The sequence below is a fragment of the Tenrec ecaudatus genome, chromosome 16 (assembly GCF_050624435.1).
Source record: "Tenrec ecaudatus isolate mTenEca1 chromosome 16, mTenEca1.hap1, whole genome shotgun sequence".
Taxonomy (NCBI): Eukaryota; Metazoa; Chordata; class Mammalia; order Afrosoricida; family Tenrecidae; genus Tenrec; species Tenrec ecaudatus.
Window position 1 is genome coordinate 107,186,574 of NC_134545.1, and position 20,983 is coordinate 107,207,556.

Here is a 20,983-nt window from a genome sequence, read left to right on the forward strand (position 1 = left end):
AAAAGAATTCACTCAAGGGACATGCAAACACCCCTAAACACAAACCTCCCAAAGTCCTGGCCCTAGATTGAATTGGTGACACCAGAAACAGCCTGACCAGGCCAGTGAGGCCAGCCCAACCAGACTGCGGGACTGCTGGGCTGGTGAGGACCTGTGTCCCCACCCCAACACTTACTGACCACGAACACGCTTCCAAACCAACTTCTGTTCGTCATGACGGCACAACAGAGACCTTCAGAAGGAACAGAGTTCACCAGGATGCACTGAACCAGAGGCCTGACGCCCCTCTCGGCTCTCATCTGTGGCGCCCCGGCGAGGAGAAGGGCTTGAGGGGAGGAAGGAAACATGAGAGGGGAAAATGAACCTCAGAAGGAGCCCCTACTTTTTCCAGAGATGGCGAGGTCCACAGGCCCCCCAATCCCCAACCCCAGCCAGTGATGCAGAAAGAACTCTAGAATTACTAAAGCACTGGCCCTCTTGGAAGGAAGCTCCCAGAAACTTCTGCAGGTTTGTGGAGAAAGGCCACCTTGCTGACGCCATGACTCTCAGACACGATCCCTAGTCCTATCTTTCACAGGCAGTCACGCTTCATGACCAAGACCATTCTCAGCAGCAAGCATGAGAAGGTGTCCCGCCCACAAGTTCCTCCAACCCCACTGTGCTTTGCTCAACGCGGAAATCCTACTCATGATCTTTAAAAAGGGACCCCGCCCCCAAACTGCATGTAGATACACCTTGTTTTATTGCCCTTCGCTTTAAAAACAAAACAAAACAAACTTTTGTGTCAAGCCTGCATGGATAGAGCAATGCTCCTGAGGCCACTTTCCTGGGGGCCCACGCTCACTTCCCATGGCACACAGTGGTCAATCTCATATTTCAACATGCTATTGCACCCTACAAAGGTAGCCTCCAGACACACTACATAGAGAAGCTTCATTCGTGGGGCTCGCCTTACTGCAGAGATCTGGACCCCAAACCACATTTATCTCCGAGGTCTGTGGAAACAGGTTGGTGGAAGTGTACCATCTTCTCGTTGCTGAATGCAACGAAACACAATACATCTCTAGGGGCCAGCAACCCCGTCTCTAGGAACGGGCCCAAGAGAAATAAAAGCAGATGCCCACGAAAAGACCGACACAAGAACGCTGATGCGCGTGGCTATATTCAGAAACGCCAGAGTCTGGAAGTCAGCCAAGTGTCCGCCAAGAGAAGACGGGGCAAATGCTGCCCACTGAGGCTGCTCCCAAGTCTGTATAAAGACCCCATGATCTTCCAGGGCAGCGGTTCTCAACCTTCCTCATGCTGCGACCCTGTCACACAGCGACCCCCAATCAAAGTTATCTTCTTTGCTACTTCATCACTGTCATTTTGCTACTGTTATGAACCGTCATGTAAATATCTGATAGGCAGGACTTATTTTCATTGTTACAAGTTGAACATCATGAAAGCACAGTGATTCATCACAAACACTACGTAATTATAGGTTGTTAAATATTTATTTCTAAGGACAAATAAGTGGCATTTTGTCTTGAAGCATGGTGCAGCATGGGTAAGGGCCGTCACGCCGGGTACTTGCAGGTGTACGTATCTGCATGTGGGCGGTCCCGCCTGGAGCCGGCTAGAGGTGCGGTGTCTAGGTTCCTAAGACCCCCCCAAAGGGGTTGCGGTCCCACAGGCTGAGACCGCTATGTTAGTCCCATTGTGCCACAAACTTTCTGAAACCTCCACGAGGCCTATGTATGTCGCACATTTGCATATAGAGTCCTATGTGTGAATGAGTGTACAAAATTTGTGCGGAGGCAAAAATAATCTCTGGTGGAAAACATGGTAAGAGGATGTGCCTGGGGGGCTAGTGTGCGCGGCTATCTTGAGGCACCTTGCAGGAAGCTGTCCAGGGAGGTGCTTCTGTCAAAAGCTCCTTGACTGAGAGCCCTGTTCTTTCTTGTTCCTCATGCTCCTTGACCAATCGGTCATTGCCATCCTTCCGAAAACCTCCAAGTTCTACATCAAAGGGAAAACTCCAGAAAACCCATGGATAGGTGGTTAACTGACTGTGAACCACTGCTTCCTTCCTTTGCCCACAAAGAACTGACTTGACTGGTGCTGGCTTACCACTACAGCATGTTTTAATCACAGATACTATTTCAGAATCTTGATCAAAAGGGGGGACATGTAGAAGAGAGTTTCAACTCCACCGAGAATCCATTTTGGAGTCAGAGGTTGAGGTTGCATGGCCCCTAACGAGTATTGCCCTGAGATCATCCTTAGAGTTAAACCAAAAAGATCTTCTGAATCTCTAAGCTATAAAATCACCCAAATGTCTAATCCGCAGCTACGAGGCCGACTTTGATTCTGAGCAACGTGCTGTTTTCTAAGGCTGTGAATCTTGGGTGAGCAGACATGCTTCGTAAAGATCGTCTGCCTTGAGCATATGGAGGAGTAACAATGACATCAGCAACTCAAAGGGTTAGAAAGGAAGGGGGGGCAGGTGGGCGGGGGCAGTGCCTGGGAGCAGGGGAGGAACGTGTTTAACTGGTGTCTGCTGTGTCTATGAGCTCCACCAGCAAACAAGCAGCTGCACACTCTCTATACCGGTGTCTCTCAAAGTGGGTAATAAGGAGCCCACCAGGAGAGGACATTGGAATGATGGACACAGGGGAGGGGGGCTGCAAGTGCAGTTACATACCAGTACTTCACCATGAGAGAAAGATAGGGCTTTCTACTCCCTGAAAGTGTTCGTCTTAACTGTTTTTTGGGGGAAAAGCTACCATCCACTTCCATCTTGGAAGCGCACAGGGCAGTGTAGACCGTCCTATAGGGTCACTCTGAGTCAAACTGACCCGACAGCAGTGATCCTGGTTTGGAGTTTATACTTTACCCTGGATTAGGGGCTGGAGTACTAGCATTTTTAAATGCTGGGGGGTTGGTGGGGAGGCTGAGTGACTTTTTACTTTTTTCTGAAAAACGAATGGTAGGTCAAATAAGGCTGGGAACCCATGGTTTACAGGAGACTGCTAGTCACAGGAAAGCCTGCTATAGCTAACCAGTCTGGTCCAAACCCATTTACATTTCAATAAACCATAACCGATCATCTTTTAAGACCCTGAACCAGTGGACTTCAGGTAACACACGTGTACTGGCAAGTACAAAATGGGCTGTCAGGTGGGCAGAGGGATGGCCAGGGGTATTGGCAGTAGAATCTGGCCATGGAGCTAATCACTGGGCAGGTCCTCCCAGGTTTCTGACTGCCTTAAAGCTGCAGTTACCTGTGGGAGGCAATGCCAAGTAGCCTTCCAGGAATTTCCAAAACCTCAGCTCAGCCCATTCCTGTGTCTTCAAGGAAGGGCAGACACCACAGTGGGGTGGAGGGCAGCCACCCCAGGAGCAGAAATCCTCCACCTCAAGTACCCCAGGCCCAAGGAAGAACGACCACTCCAACCCCAAGTGTTGAAGCAGCTACAAGCAGGCCCTGCCTTCTCTTCCAGCAACAGCCTAAGACCTCGAGGGGACCCGGGGTGGCAACCCCTCCACAGGACCAGGTACCTGGGGTTTCCAACCCTCTCCTCCTCAACGTCTTGAAGGCCAGTGCAGCCTCAAGCCACCCTGAGAAGCACGAACCACCCTCAACCCACGGGGCCCCTCCACCTGAAGCCCTGCCCCAGCAGGCTCACAGCTGGGTGGCACTCTCTCCTTCCTCAAGTCTTTTACAGCAGGAGTGTGGAAAAGTCGCACAGCTTCCCACTTAAAAAAAAAAGTGGCGGGGGGGGGGGGGGGGGGGGGGGGGGAGAGGACCTGATGCAAGGGGCTTAAGTGGAGAGCAAATGCTTTGAGAATGATTGGGGCAGGGATTGCTTTGAGAATGATTGGGGCAGGGAATGTATGGATGTGCTTTATACAATTGATGTATGAACTGTGAAAAGAATTGTATGAGCCCCAATAAATTGTTAAAATAATTTAAAAATAAAATAAAATAAAAACAAAAAAAAAGTGGCCTAGACACTTGGGGTGGTGTGTGGGGTGTCAGTCCTGTCCCCCCTCACCGCGCTCCAGCAAGGGTGAAAGCCAATCAATTTACGAGGAGCTATCACTACTGGGTGGCACCGAGTTGGCACCAACTTGATGGTGGTACCTTTGTTTGGTGCTGTTGGAAGAGCCCTGTTGGCATGCTCCACGGAGGGAAGATGGGAAGTTGGTGCCATAGAGCTTACAGGTTCCGACTCACAGAAACCCCAAGCACAGCAAAAGGAAACACTGCCCAGTCCTGTGCCAACCTTACCATTCCTCTTCTGTCTGAGCCCATGGTGGCAGCAGCCACGGTGTTAATTCAGCTCATCAATGACCTTCCTCTGGTTCCCTGCCTCTCCACTTCCCACCAAGCACGCCGTGTTTCTCCAGGGACTGGTCCCTCCCGCTAACATGTCCAAAGTATATGAAGCGAAGTCTCACCATCCTTGCCTCCAGGGAACATTCTGGATGTACTTCTCCCAAAGACAGATTTGCTGGTTCTTTTGGCAACCACGGTGCTTCGGTCTTCCTTATTCAATGTCCAACTTTCACCTGCATAAGTACAAGGTGCTTAGAAATGCCATGGCTTGCGTCAGGTGCTCCTCAGTCTTCAGAGTCACGTCCCTGCTTGCCAACATGTTAAAAGAGGTCTTGTGCGGAGATCCACTGTCGCTTCGTGAGCACTGGTCGTGGTTCCAAGCAAGACGAAAATCCCCGGCAACTTCGACCTTTTCTCCATTTATCCCGATGTTGCTTTCTTTTCACTGAGCTGCAGTCCGTATGGAAGGCTATAATCCATGATCTTCACCAGCAAGTGCTCCAGGTCCTCCTCACTCCCAGCACGCAAGGCTGTGCCATCTGTAGACTGCAGATGGTTAATGAGCCTTCCTCCACTGATGGACAGGCAGCTCCTCAGATAATGTGATCAGCATACAGACTGAGTAAGTATGGAGACAACTGAGAGGCTACAACCCTGACACACACCTTTCCTGATTTTAAATCCTGCAAGTATTCCCTGTTCTATTCCCACAACTGCTTCTGCATCCACGCACAGGATCCTCGTGAGCAGCCACGAAACCCTACGGAGTTCTTCCCTGTCCTGCAGGATCACAGTGAGTGGAATCCACCGGAGGCAGTGGGTTTGGTTTTGGGGGGCTGGAAAATAAAGAGGCACCAGCCCTCAGCCAAGAGTCCTAGAACTCTGATCTGGAAGGTCCTGGAAGTGACCGGACACAGCTTTCTCCCACCAGAGTTCACAGTCCCTATATTCAAGCTGGGGGACTCACTGGCACTTTCACTCTGGGCCGTCTTACTTAGAATTATACCTGTTCACTCCCCATCCCACTGGAGAGGGCGCACCTCGAGGCAGAGAAAGGTCCGACGCTAGAACACTGGTTCTCAACCTTCCTGATGCCGCGGCCCTTTCATACAGTTCCTTATGTTGTGGTGACCCTTCGAGGACAAACAACCCACGGTTGAGAACCGCTGGGCTAGAAAGACTTCTCGAGGCCTGCTGTGCACGCCAAGGCTGAGAAGAATTCTTGGCCAAAGCCAGCCACCAGGAGGCCTGTCCCCACCTGTGTCACCAGCTGAAAGGAGCATCAACTTTGCTACACCGAGACCCAAACCTAACTCACTGCCATCAAGTCAGTGCTGGCTCATAGCGACCCCCCCTGGGACTCTCAGGAGTAGAAAGTCCCATCTTTCTCCCTCAGAGCTGCTGGTGGTTTCGAACTGCTGACCACGCGATCACAGCCCAATGCAGAACCACTACACCAGCCGCCAGGGGTCCTGCTCTGCAAGCAAAGGATGGACTCCAGCAGTTAGGGCCAATGACATTTCCAGAGTGCCAGGAGAGAGCCTCGTGGCTGCCTCACCAGGTCAGGTACAGCGCTGCAGCAAGGACTTCTTCCGCTTAGAACCCAGGATCTCCGGAGCCAGCACTGGCCGGGTGGGCAACTTCCGGTAGGCAGGGACTCCTTGTTGCCAGCCCATCCTCCCAGAACTTTCAGGCGGGCAGCTGGGATACTCCCGAACACGAGTGACTTAGGGACACGGTGAACCAAGGAATAGGCAGGAGGCCTAGAAGCCAAGCGGTTGAGGTTGGTGACGGGATAAGGGCAGTGGGAGCAGGGCTGGAGGCTGACTTTGATGGACTCAACAGCTCGCCCACCACCAGACCCATCCTTATTAAGTACTAAGCTGACACTGTTTTAACTGGCAAACCAAACCCCAAGTTGCCCCCCTTGTGTGACCAGCCCATCCTGGTGGGTGGATGCTTGTCACCTCAGGCTGACTCAGAGACCCAGTCCTCCCCAAGGACATCCTCAGCTGGAGTGGCTGTCACCCCTCAGGGTAAAGGGAGCCGGCTACTGTCTGTCACTCTCTTACTGTCACTACCTCAGCCGGAAGTGACACACATTCCCTCCCCTGCTCCACTGGCAAGAACAATCAAGGGCCTGGGCGGAGGTCCTGCCACCATTTCCAGCCCCTCCCACACCCTGGAAGGGCGGAGGTGGGTTGCTATTGGCCATCTGGCCCCTCCCACACATTCACCTTTTCCAGCGCTTGGTCCTGGAGCCGGGTGGAAGACAGCCAGTATGGCACATGGAACCCCAGCTTACCTGAGCCCTGCTGGACACGCTTACAACCATAATTACTAAATCCTCTAGCGACCAGTCACGCCACGACGAACCAGTGTGGTCACCACCAGACCACCACCCAAACCAACCGAATGCCACTGAGTGAAGTGTTGCATACATGGAGACAGAAAAGCCTCAGGCTGAGGTTCGGACTCACGGTGACCCTATAGGACCATGGGTCAACAGAAAAAGCCCCTTGGTTAGAAAATGCCCAACTCTTAACACGGTAGGCCGAACGTGCTCACCCTCCTCACGCCTGACACGATGCCATCGGAGCTGAGAGACACCAGCATGCACGCCAACGTGGGCAATGGGACAGTGTGATTGTGTGTAAAAGCCAGTGGAATCCGGAGTTCCCAGAGGGTTTGGTGAAACCACAGCTCCCTGGGCATCTCCCACTGGCATTCCTGAGCCGCTAGGTTGCAATGGGGCCCAGACCAGATGCCCAGCCACCCCACGTCTGGGAAGAGGGCCCAGTGTCTCCCTGCCACCCTGTGAGAGACCATTTTTGCTACCTTAGAGGTGACCCAGGGCTCCGAGATTGGGTGAGAGGTCACACAGCGGGTGAGGGGCTGAATTAACCCAGCCAGCGGCTAACAGGGCACCTGGCCCAGAGGCACATCCCCACCACAGCCGCTTCCAGGCACACCTGAAAGCCCCCAACACCCGCAAGGCACCCAGATGGATTCACATGCCAAATCAAGCACCTTGCAAAGAATGTTCTTATGAACTCCTCATTTGAATAATAAAAAAACCCATCCACTCGAATGTGGATTTTTTCATCTGTATAACACTTTACCCACAAATTCCACAACATTCAAGTGAGAACAGATGATGTGCTGAAATATCAAAAACAAGAGCCCGGGCTTGGTAAACAGTTGAGCGCTATTTTCACATCATCCTAATGAATTTCATTTCAATAAACACAAATCAGCAAACACTTTAACATTTTTAATGGTATGGTGCAAAAAAATGAGGCTTAGAATGACAGCCCCGCAAATGAACTCCCCTCAGAATAGTGGGGACCACAACTGGAGAGACACCAGCACAAGTGACCTACTTCTAAGAACACCCCCTCCACCCCCACCTCACTGCAGGATGGCACGTGGGCTAGGACAGCTTCTAAGGGGGAGTCAGAGGAGGGGAGGGACAGTGGGGAGAGGGGTTCCCTGCCCGCTGCTCTAACTTGCAGTCACCTTCTGACACCAGGTGGGGCTGGGCAGCACTGCCTTCAAAGATGCCTGCTCCGACTCTCCCACCATCTGAGGAGGTTGAGCAGTACCTGGACTGTACCTGGGAGTCAAGCCAAGGTTTCCTGTGCCACACTTCAGCCCCCCCCCCCCCCACCCAATCTCACCACCCAGGAGATTCCAACTCACAGAGACAGAAGCAAAGGGTAGAATGGGGCTGAAATCTTCATGGGAGCAGATTAGCAGGTTCACCTCGCATGGACTAAGTGGCTGGTGGGCACATCTCCCCCAAGCCACACCTTGCAGTTAGTTAGCAACGAGGCACTTGCCTGTCTCAGTAAATAAGGTTAATGAAGTGGGAGCGATTCTTAGGTGTGTGTAGCAGCTGGATCTGATGCTTAAAGCAGAGGGCAGATAAGCACGCTGAGCCCCGGCCGGCTGGGATGCTTGCTCAATAGCCATCAAAGGGTGGCCCCTTCTTCCCAGGAGTCTGGGCCGTCACAGACCCTCACCCCCTTCCCTGTCTCATCAGAACCCAGAGGGCACAACCAAACTGTAAACTGGATGTCACTGGAAGCTGGCGGGACCTGGGAAGGGTATCTTCTTTCTGCCTTCGACAGAACACACAGGCCGTCAATGTTGAGTCCAAGACAGGACACATCCCAAAAGCGGGCCATGAGCCCGCCTAGCGGTAATTTGGAAGAAAGGTCTGGTGATTGGGGCCCACAGAAAGCAGCTGCCGAAAGCCCCCTGGTGCACAGGGGCACCACCCCATGTGTCGCTGGCGCCCAGACGCGAAGAGCTATTTGTTCACGGCCGATGGATGACACCTGGGTCCAGGAGGCGCTGCCCATGGACGCCTTCCCAGGTGTGCTGTTGGAGCACAAGCAAGACCACGCCCCACCCAGACGCCCCACCCAGGGCCAGGTTTTCCTAAGTGGCCAGAGGGGAGCAGGTGTGGGCCACAGAGGGGCCAGACGCCACTCACACACCCACACCTGTTTTCCTCCTGCCCATCACCCATCTTGGAATTGTATTCGATCGCAACTCAAAGGTGGGCTCAGGGGGCGCCTCCCACCATGGAGAATTCACAGGGACCAATCCTAAAGCAGGCCCACCGAGTAAGTCAAGGTAGCTCTGCCAGGATGGGTGAGGGTGGGGGTGCCCGCAAGCATGGGCTGCCCTCAGCTTCACTCCAGGGCACTTTCACCGAGAGGGGGGCTCCTGAGGGAGGTGGGCTTCAGGGTCAGAGCACCCAGCTATCCACAGGAAGGGAACCTGTGACAGAAGTGGGGCTGCCCCTCCTTTCCTGGACCAAACCGAGGGCAGCAGACCCTCACAGCCTGTGCTGCTGTCCCCACAAGTCCTCCTCCAGCCCTACCTCATCCCCAGTACCAAGGCTGCAGGTGCGACCCACACGCTCCGTGACCTGGCCTCTGTCCGCTCCCTTGGACACTGCCACCACCGGTCTCTATGCAGCTGTGCCGGAGGAGGCCCCTGGGGTGGCCAAGCCCAGCCTGGCTCCTCTTCCTCCCTCTTTCCCTCACCCCATCAGGAGACACAGCTGCCCCAGACTTCTTGGGGGACACTGAAGACTTGATTCTTAGTCAATAAAAATGCACACACCCCTGCCCCCACCCCAAATCGAGCCGTCCAGCCCCCATGCCCGGCCTGGCACGGCACCCGCAGATGGCCCGAGTCAAGCCTGCAACCTATCTGCCTAGGCGGCAGCTCTCCTTCCAGTTACACAAACCAGGCAGGAGGGTCCCAGATGCCCTTCTCAGCAGGCAGAAGGTGGGGGCCCTGGCAGCTACCCTCCCATCTTTACACCCCGCCCCCGGCCACCTTCACTCACAGGCTGCCTTCTGGAGCCACAGGGGGTAACTGACCTGGGGGGGTTTGGAGGATCCTGCCTCTGTGCCATGACACTCCTTGGGGAGAGGCGTCTTCTCCCACTTAGGGTTGGGCAGGAGGCTTTCCTGGTTCCACAGCCAAGCCTTCTCTGGGGCCCAGGGGCCTCAACTGGGACCCGCCCACCAGGACAACCAGGTGAGGGCTGGCAGGCAGCAGGCAGGCTCCCTGGTTACCCACCAGCATCAGCTGGGTGTGTTTAAAATACCCAAACAGGGCTCCACCCACAGGGTGGAAAAGACTCCCATTGGGGTGGGGTGAGAAGATGGCACTGCAGGGCAGCCTCTGCAGAAGGACCAGCGGGAGGGGGAGGTGGAGCTCAGGCCAGCTCCTTATAGGCATTCAGTGGGAGAACGCTTGCCTTTACTCGGGAGACCTGGGTTCAATTCCCAGCCAGAGGACCTCAATTTACACAAACCCTGTAGACCACCGCGCGTCCAGTCCACAGCTGACCCTGGGCTGGCCACAGGGCTGGTAGCACCAGCCTCCCCCATGCATGGGGGCCACCGTGAACTAGGGATGCCATAACTCTCCCTTCCCTGGATGGCACTCCTGCCCTGGTCGGTCCCTGCCTGGAGGTCACTCCCACTCATGCAAGGACCTGGTCCCCGCGCCAAGCACTCAGCACTGCTGGTGGGTGCTGTGGAGCCGACTCTGGTGCTCAGCTGACTCATGGTGACCCCGTGCGGGTTTCCCTGGATCGTTCAGAAGCAGATGACCAGGTCACTCTTTCCTTATACCACTGGGCAGGTGAAGCCACCAACTTTTCAGCTAGTTAGTTAAGAACTTCACTATTAGTACCATTTAACTATTTAACTACCCCCCCAACCCCCATCGCGGGGGCTCCTTCAAAGAAAAACTCACTGCCATGTTGTCAGTGCCAACCCACAGCGACCCTGAGGTCAGAACGGCCCCCGTGGGCTTTCCCAGAGACTGAAGCTTTACGGGAGTAGACAGCTGCATTTTCCTCCCGGGGAGTGGGTGGTGGTTTTGAACTGCTGGCCTTGCAGTTAGCAGCCCAGCCCAATGCATAGCCCACTAAGCTACCAGGGCTCCAGGTGGCCATCAGTCCTCCCCAAATAATGACCTCAGTCCAGGCACATTTATGAATAGATGTCTACAAAATGCTTTTCACTCCCAAATGGTCAGACTGTTCCCTACAGCTACACCCAGAGTCCTGTGAACAGCCAGAAGGGAGGTTTTTCAACAAATCATTTTATTGGGAGCTCGTACAACTCATCAAAATCCATCCATCCATCCATGTGTCCAGCGCATTTATACATTTGTTGCCATCATCATTCTCAAAACATTTTCTTTCTACTTGAGCCCTTGGTCTCAGCTCATTACCATCCCCCATGAGCCCTTGGTATTTTATAAATTATTATTTTGTCATGTCTTACACTGTCTGTCTCCCAGAAGGGATTTTTTTAAACTGGCTTGAGGGTGGGGGGAGTGGGGCAAAGAACAAGGCCCCTCATGTCCCCAAATCTTTAGGTGAATATCCTCCACCCCACCAGGAAGTGAGAGGTTTATTAAAAGATCTTCATGCTCCCATGTAATCCTCACCTTAAAAATCTCAATTTCCCCTCTGGGTCTGAGAGCACCAAGTTTCAGGGAAGACATTTAAAAAGAAAAAACAAACAAACAACAAAAAAAATAGTTTCATTTAAACAGTAGAGGGAGGGGAAAAAGGGGCTGATACCAAGGGTTCAAGTACAAAGAAAATGTTTTGAAAATGATGTTGGCAACATATGTACAAATGTGCTTGATACAACGGATTTATGGATTGCTATAAAAGCTGTAAGAGCCCCCAATAAGATGATTTATTAAAAAAATACAAAGGACCTAAAAAAATCAACCTCAATTTATAATAATTAAATCATAAAAAGATAGTAGTCAAAGAGTTGAGGAGGCAGTCATCGATTTCATCGTGTTGCGTGGTGCGATTCATACAGGACCATGACTCAGGGCCACAAAGAGGGAACCACGTGGGCAGCTAGCTGCCACCAAACCCAGAGCCGAGTCTGTGAAACCATTGTTTCTCCAGAGGGGGCTGTGACCAAAGTGCGCTGGCCCTCACCGTGACCCTCAGCCTGTGTCCATGTCGTCCCACCCCAGCTGCAGTCCGCTCTCTCCGGGGAGGGCAGCCGGCCTGCAGAGCATCCAGGGGTTGTTCTTTATCTTTGAAGCACACAATATGCTTGAGCCAAAAAAACAAAACAAGAAAGCTTTTCCAAGATGTTTTCCAAATTCCCGGCACACTTAGCTGGAAAATGGAGCCCTGCTTCCTCTTTGTTTTGCTCTTCTGTGGGCTGTGTTTATAATAAAATAGAATCACTTATTTGCTTACCTACTTTGAAAGACAATCGATTGGAAAGGCTTCATACACGGCTCACGGCATTCCTTTAAACCAGGACTGTCAGCAGAGAAAAACACCCTGAGAAGACCCTGCAGCCGAGCGAACAGTCCTTCTTCCTGCTGTGGCCGGCGTCTCCAAGCACACACACCCGATCCAGCATCCTCAAGATGTGAATTCCCCATCAAGGTGACGCCCAGAGACACGAGGCGGCCTCGGGAAATGGGACTGTACACCTGAGAGCGACCTGAAGCGGAAATGGAGAGACCTGCCCCGGCCCCGGCCCAAAACAAGCCACACTATGACCGATTTCAAACACCAAAAGGAAGCACCAGGGTTGATCAGTGATGAAGGCATCGTTGACTGTGGTTGAGAGCAAGCCATCCAGCGGCCTGGGGCACACCCCTGCCGAATCAGAGCCCTGTGAAGGTGGGCGACAGGGTCCAGCTGGGTGCTACTGGCCTTGTCCCTCTGGCATCCCAGTGCTGGTGCAGCACAGGGCCAGGTTTTCTCTGCCCCCCGCTGACCAAGTCACAGGAGGTCCCACACCTCTGCCACCCCCACCCCTGCCTCCCATGATGACTCCGGAGCAGCTGTCTGATTATGATGACCTTGACGGGCCAAAACCCGCAGAAGATGGGCAGGTTCACACCAAGACACTGAGAGCTTTCAAGGACTGTGCTAAAAATAAGTTTCAGTGAGAGGCAGAATGAGGCAGGGGATAATCAAAGAACAAGCGTTGGAAGAAGCCGCTGTAATCAATTTACATATCAGAAAAAGGGTAATAATCACTAGACCCAAAGACAACGCCGAGCCTTCACGCCAATAGGTCACTGGGGAAAAAAGCAGGAAACAGCAGACTAGCGAATGAACGCAAAACCAAAATGCCTATTTTCAAAAAGGACAGGTCTCCCTCCGGAGCTTCACGCAGCTTCCTTAACGCTTCAGTGGGAGCCAGGCATCGTGGCAAATGCAAACAGCACGGCTGCCGTCCATCTCTGTCCACCCTGCTGCCCTCCAGTGGCTGAGTGAACCCAGGGGGCTGTGCGTCACCAAGTCACCGAGCCCCTCGGGGCCTCACCAACCAGCCAGCCTCACTGCCACCCGTTGCTCCTCACTCACTCACTCACTTACTCACTCACTCACAGGGTTCCCGCGTAGGGTGCTCTGACGCTGTCGTATCGGACCTCGTACAGCTCTTATCACAACCCATACATCCACCCACTCACCCTGTCAAGCACACCTCTCCACTCGTTGCCATCATTTTCTAAACAGCTTCCTTCTACCCGAGCCCTTGGTCGCTCTTGACCAGAGCAGATGCAGCCTCATCTTTCTCCCAAAGAGGCTGGCCAAGGCTCCTTGTAGTATTAATATGTGACTACTATTAGTTTACAGGAGAGCCCTGGCGGAGCAGTGGTGAGGCATTGGGCTGCTAACTGCAAGGTCAGCAGTTCGAAACCACCAGCTGCTCCACCACGCCCAGGAGAAGGCTAAGTCTACCTACTCCCATAAAGAGTAAACCGTCGTGGAAACCCAAAGGGGCAGCTCTACCCTGCCTTACAAAGTTGCTAGGAGTTGGAATTATCTCGACAGCAGTGAGTGAGTGAGTGAGTGAGTGAGTGAGTGAGTCAGACAGACAGACAGACGTCACTCCACAGAAGAGGTGTCTCACAATGTGTTGCGAAAACCCTGTGATCAGACCTGGAACTAACTCACCCACCACTACACACACACACACCCACACACACCCTCCTTTTTGAAGAGACTATTTGTTTTGGGTTTTGTTGTTTCAACTTTCCAGCTAAGCAGCAGACAAGTCTACAAGGTGAATGGGTGACTAGGTAACACGGGAGGTAGATACCGTCCTCAGAAGAATTGGCCACAGGAGATCAGCATGGGGCCGGGAGAAAGCGCATGGGCGGAAAGGAGGAAAGATGGGTGTGGGGAGCAGAAACCCCACAGCCCTGGAAGAGGGCGGTGACCTGCAGGGTTGCAGCCAGTATGTGTGGCATTGTTAGGGGAAAACCAATCAGCTACACCACAGAAGTTTCTATAGAGATAGGCAACCGTCCCCAGGTTGGTTTAAAGTCGAAAGTCCTATGGAGCAGTTCCATGGGCTAACACCAGGGGTGGCGCTGAGTCAGGGGCCCCGCCAGGAGGGAGCCCAGGAGGGAGCCAGCGGCAAGGTAATTAATTATCACCCTGATTATGCAAATGCACTCTCTCCTCTCAGGCGTGACCCATTCTTGGTCTTCAATAAAGCCTTTTCTCATGGTTTCCTTAGGATGAGTCATTGTAAACATTGTAAACATCTGCACACCTCAAGAATATTGTCCTATTCCTGGTCAACTCCCCCCTCCTCTACCTACAGGCTGGCTGCCTTGGAGGGTCTACCCAAGGGAAGCAGCTTCTGGCGGGGGGAGCACGCCCCAGAGGATCCTGAGAAGGAAGTGCTGTGCCCTGCATCCCCTCTGGCCTGGCACCCAGGCAGCTAGCTGGCTGCCACCACAGGTGAAGAGCCACCAACAGCTCTATGCGGTTTCATGGAGGGCCCTCCACCTTCCTGGCTTTAAAGCTTGATGAAAACCCAAGGGTCATCTTTTCCCGGGAAAGTGCCAGCAATGGACACCTGTTTTTCCTGGCCAGGCTGAAGTGGGGGCGGATGCTCGGGCCAAGGCACCTCAAGGTCAGCTTGCCAGCACACAGCTCCTCAGGCTTGGAAGACGGCAGGCAGTTCAACTAGGCCTGGCTCTGCCACGCCAACCAACCTGTCAGCTTACTAGCTCCCCACATGCCTGAAACAGACTACACCTGGGCGGGCCCCTTACCCACCAAAAACATACCCAGCCTTAGCAGGTGGACAGTGTGACAGTATATCCGCCACACCTGCTACACGTGGGGATAGCCCACAGTCCCAAACCAGCAGCAGAGGACACACAGTATGGGTGGCCACGGGCCGGACGGCATGGGGTGTCTGTGAGCACAGGTTCAGGGCTTCTAACAGAAACGGGCACCTGGGGCATGGGGACCACAGGGCACAGTGCTCAGCAGGAGGAGTGCAGGTCTCCGGGCACTAAGGCTTCACTGACACGAAAGGGGTGTTAAAACAGATAATGCAGTGAGCCCCATCTGACAACAAAATCCCAAGATGCATTTCCGGCAAGTTTTCCCAACTGAACGGAAGCAAGGAACCACAGAGTAAAATGGAAGTGCAAGCCCCACCAGACCCAGAGCAGGCTGCTAGCCCATAGGTCCAAGTTCACCTGGAGGGGACTCAGAAGGCCCAGCGGTCTCCTTCTCTAGAGCTCAGCCACCGAAGTCCCAAGGAGCAGCGTTCCAGTGCCCCACGTGGAGTCACTGAGAGGACTGGGCAGCAACTGGCTGGTGAGGCAGAGCTGGCAATCCTGTGGCAGGGCGGGGCTTGAGCCCAGGACTCGGTCTCTAGGGTACTCGGGCCTGGACTGCAGCCTGCAGCTCCTCTGGGCTTCCCACCAACCAGATCCTGACGCTGCACTGGCGGGGCGCCATCTCCAGGAAAAACAAATGGGGGCTCAAGAGGCACCCGGGTGGCCCCGTGCACTACAGGACTGAGGCAGAGCAAGCCAGCCTGCCATGCTCCCTCCTCCTTCAGGAGGAGCGGGGCCAGAGGACCAGCAGTCACTGGAGTCCCTGTACTTGGAGCCAGAAGCTGTGGTGGACACAGGAGGCACCTCACAGGCTGGCCGGACACTGTGTGATGAAAGCAGCGAGCAGCTGCTCTGGGTGTGTCCCCCGGGAAGGGGTGGCCTGAGGTGCACCATGGCCAGAGAGGGCGGGAGGGGACGTAGACTCAGCCACTCTCAGGGTCAGCAGTTTAAGGAGGCACTGGCTGCTTTCCAACTGGACCAGATTTGAGGGGTGGTGGACGCCACAGGTGAGGCTACCCAGGGTATGTCCATCTGCAGCGACCACATTGCTCTTCCCGGCACCACCCATGTCCTACACAAACACATGCCTACCTCCACAAGCCCCACCCCCATCCTGACCACTCTATCAGAAAGGAAGGAAGTGTCCTCTGGGGTGCCGAGGCTGGGGAGGGGGCGAACCGAGCTGCAGGGGGCTCAGGGTCCAGGGTAGGGAAGTGTGCTGTCAGCAGCCAGCACGTGGTGGTGGGGACCACACAGCACTAGCCCAAACCGCAGCAGTGAGCCCGCTGCCAGGGAGCCAGGCCGACTCAGTTACCCTGCAGGGCGGAGGGCTGGCCCAGGCCTCGTACTACCCACCACCATCGGGGCTCTTTTAAAAAGAAACGATTTTATCGACTCATGTGATGTATATTTTTTCGTCTTGTAAATGAGTTTCTCCTGAGATTGTTTGAAAGCTGTCCCCCCATCTCGGAAAAGAAGCTAAGCCGTAAAGGTAGGCGGTTTTCCGTCAGTAGCCTGTGGCCACCCTCCCTCCCTGCAGCTCAGTCCCAGGGCTTGGTTCCTCTTCAGCCCCTTGTATCAGAGAATGAGGAGGTTGGTTCCCAGGAGGACAGCATGCTGGGTAAAGCAGGGGAAGGAGCTGTAGGAAGGACAAAGAGGAAGCCCTGCGGACAAGACGGATCACAGGTGGCTGCCCCACTGGGCTCACACATATGCATGCGTGGCAACCCACTCGTGGGCCCTCATGCCCCCACGGGAGACCGTGCAAAAGCAAAGCCAGTGCTGTCCAGGAAGCCCTGACTCATGGAGACCTTCTAGGGCTGTTCCGTCCACTTGGTCCCAGGAGCAGACGGCCTCACCTTAACCCTGAGGAACTGCTGCTGGGCTTCAAATCGTCCGCCCAGAAGATAGCAGCCCAGCACTTGCCCCCACCCCCAACAAACCACATGGACTCAGAGACAGACAGGGGGCCCCAATTCCCCAGTTAGGACACGAGGGGGCCCGGGCACTGGAAACAGAAGCTCCTAGTCTTGGTGCCCGCTCGCCAACCTGCCCTCTCCGCTGGGACCCTCCCAGCTCTTGGGTGTTTACAATGTCACCCAAGACCTTTGACTTCAGCCCCCCTTACAAAATGCAGTTAGCCTAAAGGACGCTGCTGAGTGCAGTCTCTATGGGGTTCTTATCACTGGCTACATTGCTCGCTCAAAGGCAGGCAGGTGGGATGTCGGTGTCACCTTAATGGGCCAAGTCTTCTCTCACCTGACTGCTGGTGAGGAAATGCCGGGCTGGGCTCCGCTATCCAGTGAGTCAACACAGACGTCCTGAGACTGGCCCACGACTTAACGAACCTTATAGTTCCGTTTGCTTGCTCACAGTCAACAGCTGTCTCCCCGGTTACTCCGAAACCTGAGTTAATGTACAACACCTATACGTGACTCTTCAAAGGGTGAATTCCAAAGCCAAAGGTACATAATTCTGAGTTCTGATTTCAAACAGGATGGATCACACACACACACACACACACACACAGTCCGTGCTGTGCCTCCCCGCTGGCACACCTTCTACACAACAGCTTCTCTTTCTCACTGACTCACTGGCAGAGGACAATCTGGCTGGGGCACCACTACAGAATAAAATACCTGCCTCTCAGGTGACAATGACCATTCAACTGTTTCCTTTGGGACTGCAGCACCTACCACTCCCAGCCGGTGGTGGGAGGGAGTTCCAACCAGCTGCTGACGGAGCAGGTCCCTGCTCAGGGGATTTTGGCCAAAGCAAATTCATCTCCTAGATATTGTGCCCATTTCAGGCAAATCCATGCAAATAGGGGCTCATTATATTAAGGCCCCTCCTTATAACCATTAGCAGCAGCGCTAGTGGCAAAGTGGTTATGTGTTGAGCTGTGACCCACACGTCCCCAGTTCAAACCCACCAGCAGCTCCACGGTAGGCGGCTTTCTATCCCTGTAAACCCTTACTGTCTCAGCAGAAACTCTCCGGGACAGTCTACCCTGTCCTATAGGGTTGCTATGAGCCAGCATCAGTCCCACGGCAGGAATCTTAGTTTATTTTTTATCATGATGGGACATTTTAAACACTCTCACATAAAATATTACACAGCTCTTTGTATTTAGTTTACTAAATTATAAAGCTTTCTCATATCTATTTAAGGTAAGTTTCTCCAGTAATGCATAACTGCTTAATTGGGGTGTGTACAGTGCATAATTACACTGCCTAACACTGTAATACTGCTTATGGGAATATCTTGGTTCATGCATTCTGCTTTATTTTGTATTTAATCTCTATTAAGATGTGTATAAGAAAATAGATAGGTATGCTACTTTTCATAAACACCATAAATCATAGCCGTTTCTTCAGGAACCAAGTGCAAAAGCAGCCCCCAAAAAAACTGCTGGACTGGTCTCTCCTGGAAAGTCCAAAGCAAAAGCACAGAGACCAAGTCTCACCATCCTGGCTGTACTCCTTCCAAGACAGATCTGCGGGCACTCCACGGCACTTCCATCTTCTTTCCAAGCACAAGGAAAACGTACCAGTTCTTCGGCCTTCCTTACTCAGCGTGTCCAACTTGCACGTGCAGGAGACGACTAACAAGATCACCTTCGCTTCTTCAGACCCTCAAGAGCTCTTGTGAAGCAGTGACTCCATCCAACGCATCCTTTGAGCTCGACTGCTGCTTCCGTGAGCATTCACAGTGGAGCCAAACAGGACGAATCCTTCAGTCTTTTCTCCACAGGTCATGTTCCCTTACTGCTCCAGCTGGGAGGACTTGGCTTTTCTTTACATCTGAGTTGTCATCCATCGCGAAGGCCGCTTTGAGTCCCTCTCGCTTTCAGCAAGCAAGCGCGTGGCAGGTTAGGTAGAGACTTCGGCTACTGGAGATCTCTGACTCTGTGGCCCCCACATTGCCTCGCCCCGGGCCACCCAGCCAAGTCACTGAGACTAAAGGTTGCCAACAGCTCCCACAGTAAATGATTCCACATGTGACCTAAGAGCCCCACGCTTCCCTCAGGATGACCGGGCCCTTTTGCCCCAGTTATCAACCACTTTCCAAGAGACAGAAATGGAGGCCCCTGAAATCACCCACACCAGCTCACATCACCCGCCTCGCCAAAGAGAAGCAGTTCCAGCCATCACATGAGGGACGAGCAATTCAATGACCAGTGTGGCCTTTGAATGATGTTCTAAGTACCGGCATCCAAATGGCCTTTGGCAAAAGAGGTTCCCCACCTTGGCCTTAGATGACTCCTCGTTTTAGGACATCTGCTGTCATGGGGTGACTAATGTGCCCTCAAGTTTCATGTCCACCAGGAACCTCAGAATGAATAGGAAAAGAGGGCGTTCATTGCAGGTGGCATCAAGTTCAGAGAGGGTCAGACCGTTCACAGTCCTAGAACTCCTAAGGAAAAGGAGGGGATTCACACACGCTCTCGCGCACGAGATAGAGAGAGAGAGAGAGAGCGCACAGGCTGGGGGGGCGGGGGGGCGCTGAGAGAGATAGCGCAAGCGGGCTCCGTCCGAGAAAGAAGGGCCATGAGCGTTTGGGTTCAGGGACTGCAGAAATGACTATGCACCCCCAGGAAGCCAAAGACTGCAGAAGGCCCAGGCCCCACCACAGTCTCCTCAGCCCCCACGCCCTTGTGTCTTCCTCCATGGCTGCCAGAGAACACACTTCTGCCATTTTTAAACCACCCAGCTCACCATAACTTCATGCCTCAAACAGACCCAAGGAACTGACCCTCCCGCAGCCCCAGCCCTGGAATTGGGTCATCTTCAAACAGCCGCTCAGTGGGCAAGAACCCGTTCAGATCCTGCCTGCTCCAACTAGTATACATGTGTGTGGGGGAGACTATCCCCAGGGCTCAGGAGACCCATGCACTGCCCCCGTCTCACCATTCGCCACGGAAACCAGGTCAGCTAGCTTCTGTCTAGACAGCGAACTGTCCACCTGGTTCAAGTTCAGTAACAACCCCCCCCCCCCCAATATGAGGCATACAGCCAAGGGCCCACTATATGCCTTGGCTTCTGAAGTACCACCCCTAAATCTGGCACCTCACTACAGCACAGCAAGGCCCTCCTCTCTGCTTTGCCTGATCAGGAGGCAAACATCCCATTCGCTGATCCACCTTAGTGCCCAGGCAGCCAGGTTGTAGGTATGCTAGAAACACGGGCTCCCTCAGACAAAGATCACGGGAGGAGTGGGGCGGCCACAGGGAACCAACACAAAACATAAGAAGACTGGGAGGGCCCATCAGCCTGAGAGGCCGGTGCAACCCCAAGAGCGTGGCCCTCACACCCTTTCAAGTTTGGGGCTGAACTCACCGCAGGTGGCTCAGCTTTCAGCCAATAGACCATGAGCTTGTGAGGAAACAGCACCCTGGGAGATCCCTCCTAAGAACATCCAGAGGACAGCGGTAGCCCAGGGACCACGCTCTGAAGACAGGATGGAATGGGAGAGAGGGACCATTGGGAACAGGGTGGCCGAGGGCTGTTACAGTGAACAAAATGGGTATGGATCACTGAACGGAAAACCGATTTGCTCTGTACACCTGCACCCAAATCAGTGTAGGAAAAAAAAGGGGGAAAAGTGACTGAATTATTGGGTTGTACGGTATGTGACTTACAGGCCAATAAAACTGTTGGGAGAGGAAAAACAGGCACTTTGACTGGACTGTGCTGCAGGAGGGCGTGGGAAGTAGGGTGCCATCGCTGTTTTGTAAACACTTTGTCTCCTTGCTGAAGTGCTGGCCCGCCTCTGCCAGGGGCAGAGCATCCCTGCTGGAGGTAAATGTCAAGTTCATCTGATGGTGGGCCCAACTCCCATTGTCACACTCCCCCTGAGCTCTTGGGCATGCAGAGGGTGCAGGGCAGGTATGAGAAATCCCTGAGGGTATCTCCTCAAACTCTCTCACTCAGTTGTGGGGGCTATTCAAGTTACATAAAAATTTCCCTCAAC

The 20,983-nt window shown here is 53.6% G+C and overlaps 1 protein-coding gene across 4 annotated transcripts in view; it reads right to left on the reverse strand.

The window, feature by feature from the left end:
- Positions 1-20,983, reverse strand: part of CTBP2 (C-terminal binding protein 2) — a 125,558-nt gene that overhangs the window by 89,826 nt on the left and 14,749 nt on the right. The window lies entirely within an intron of this gene.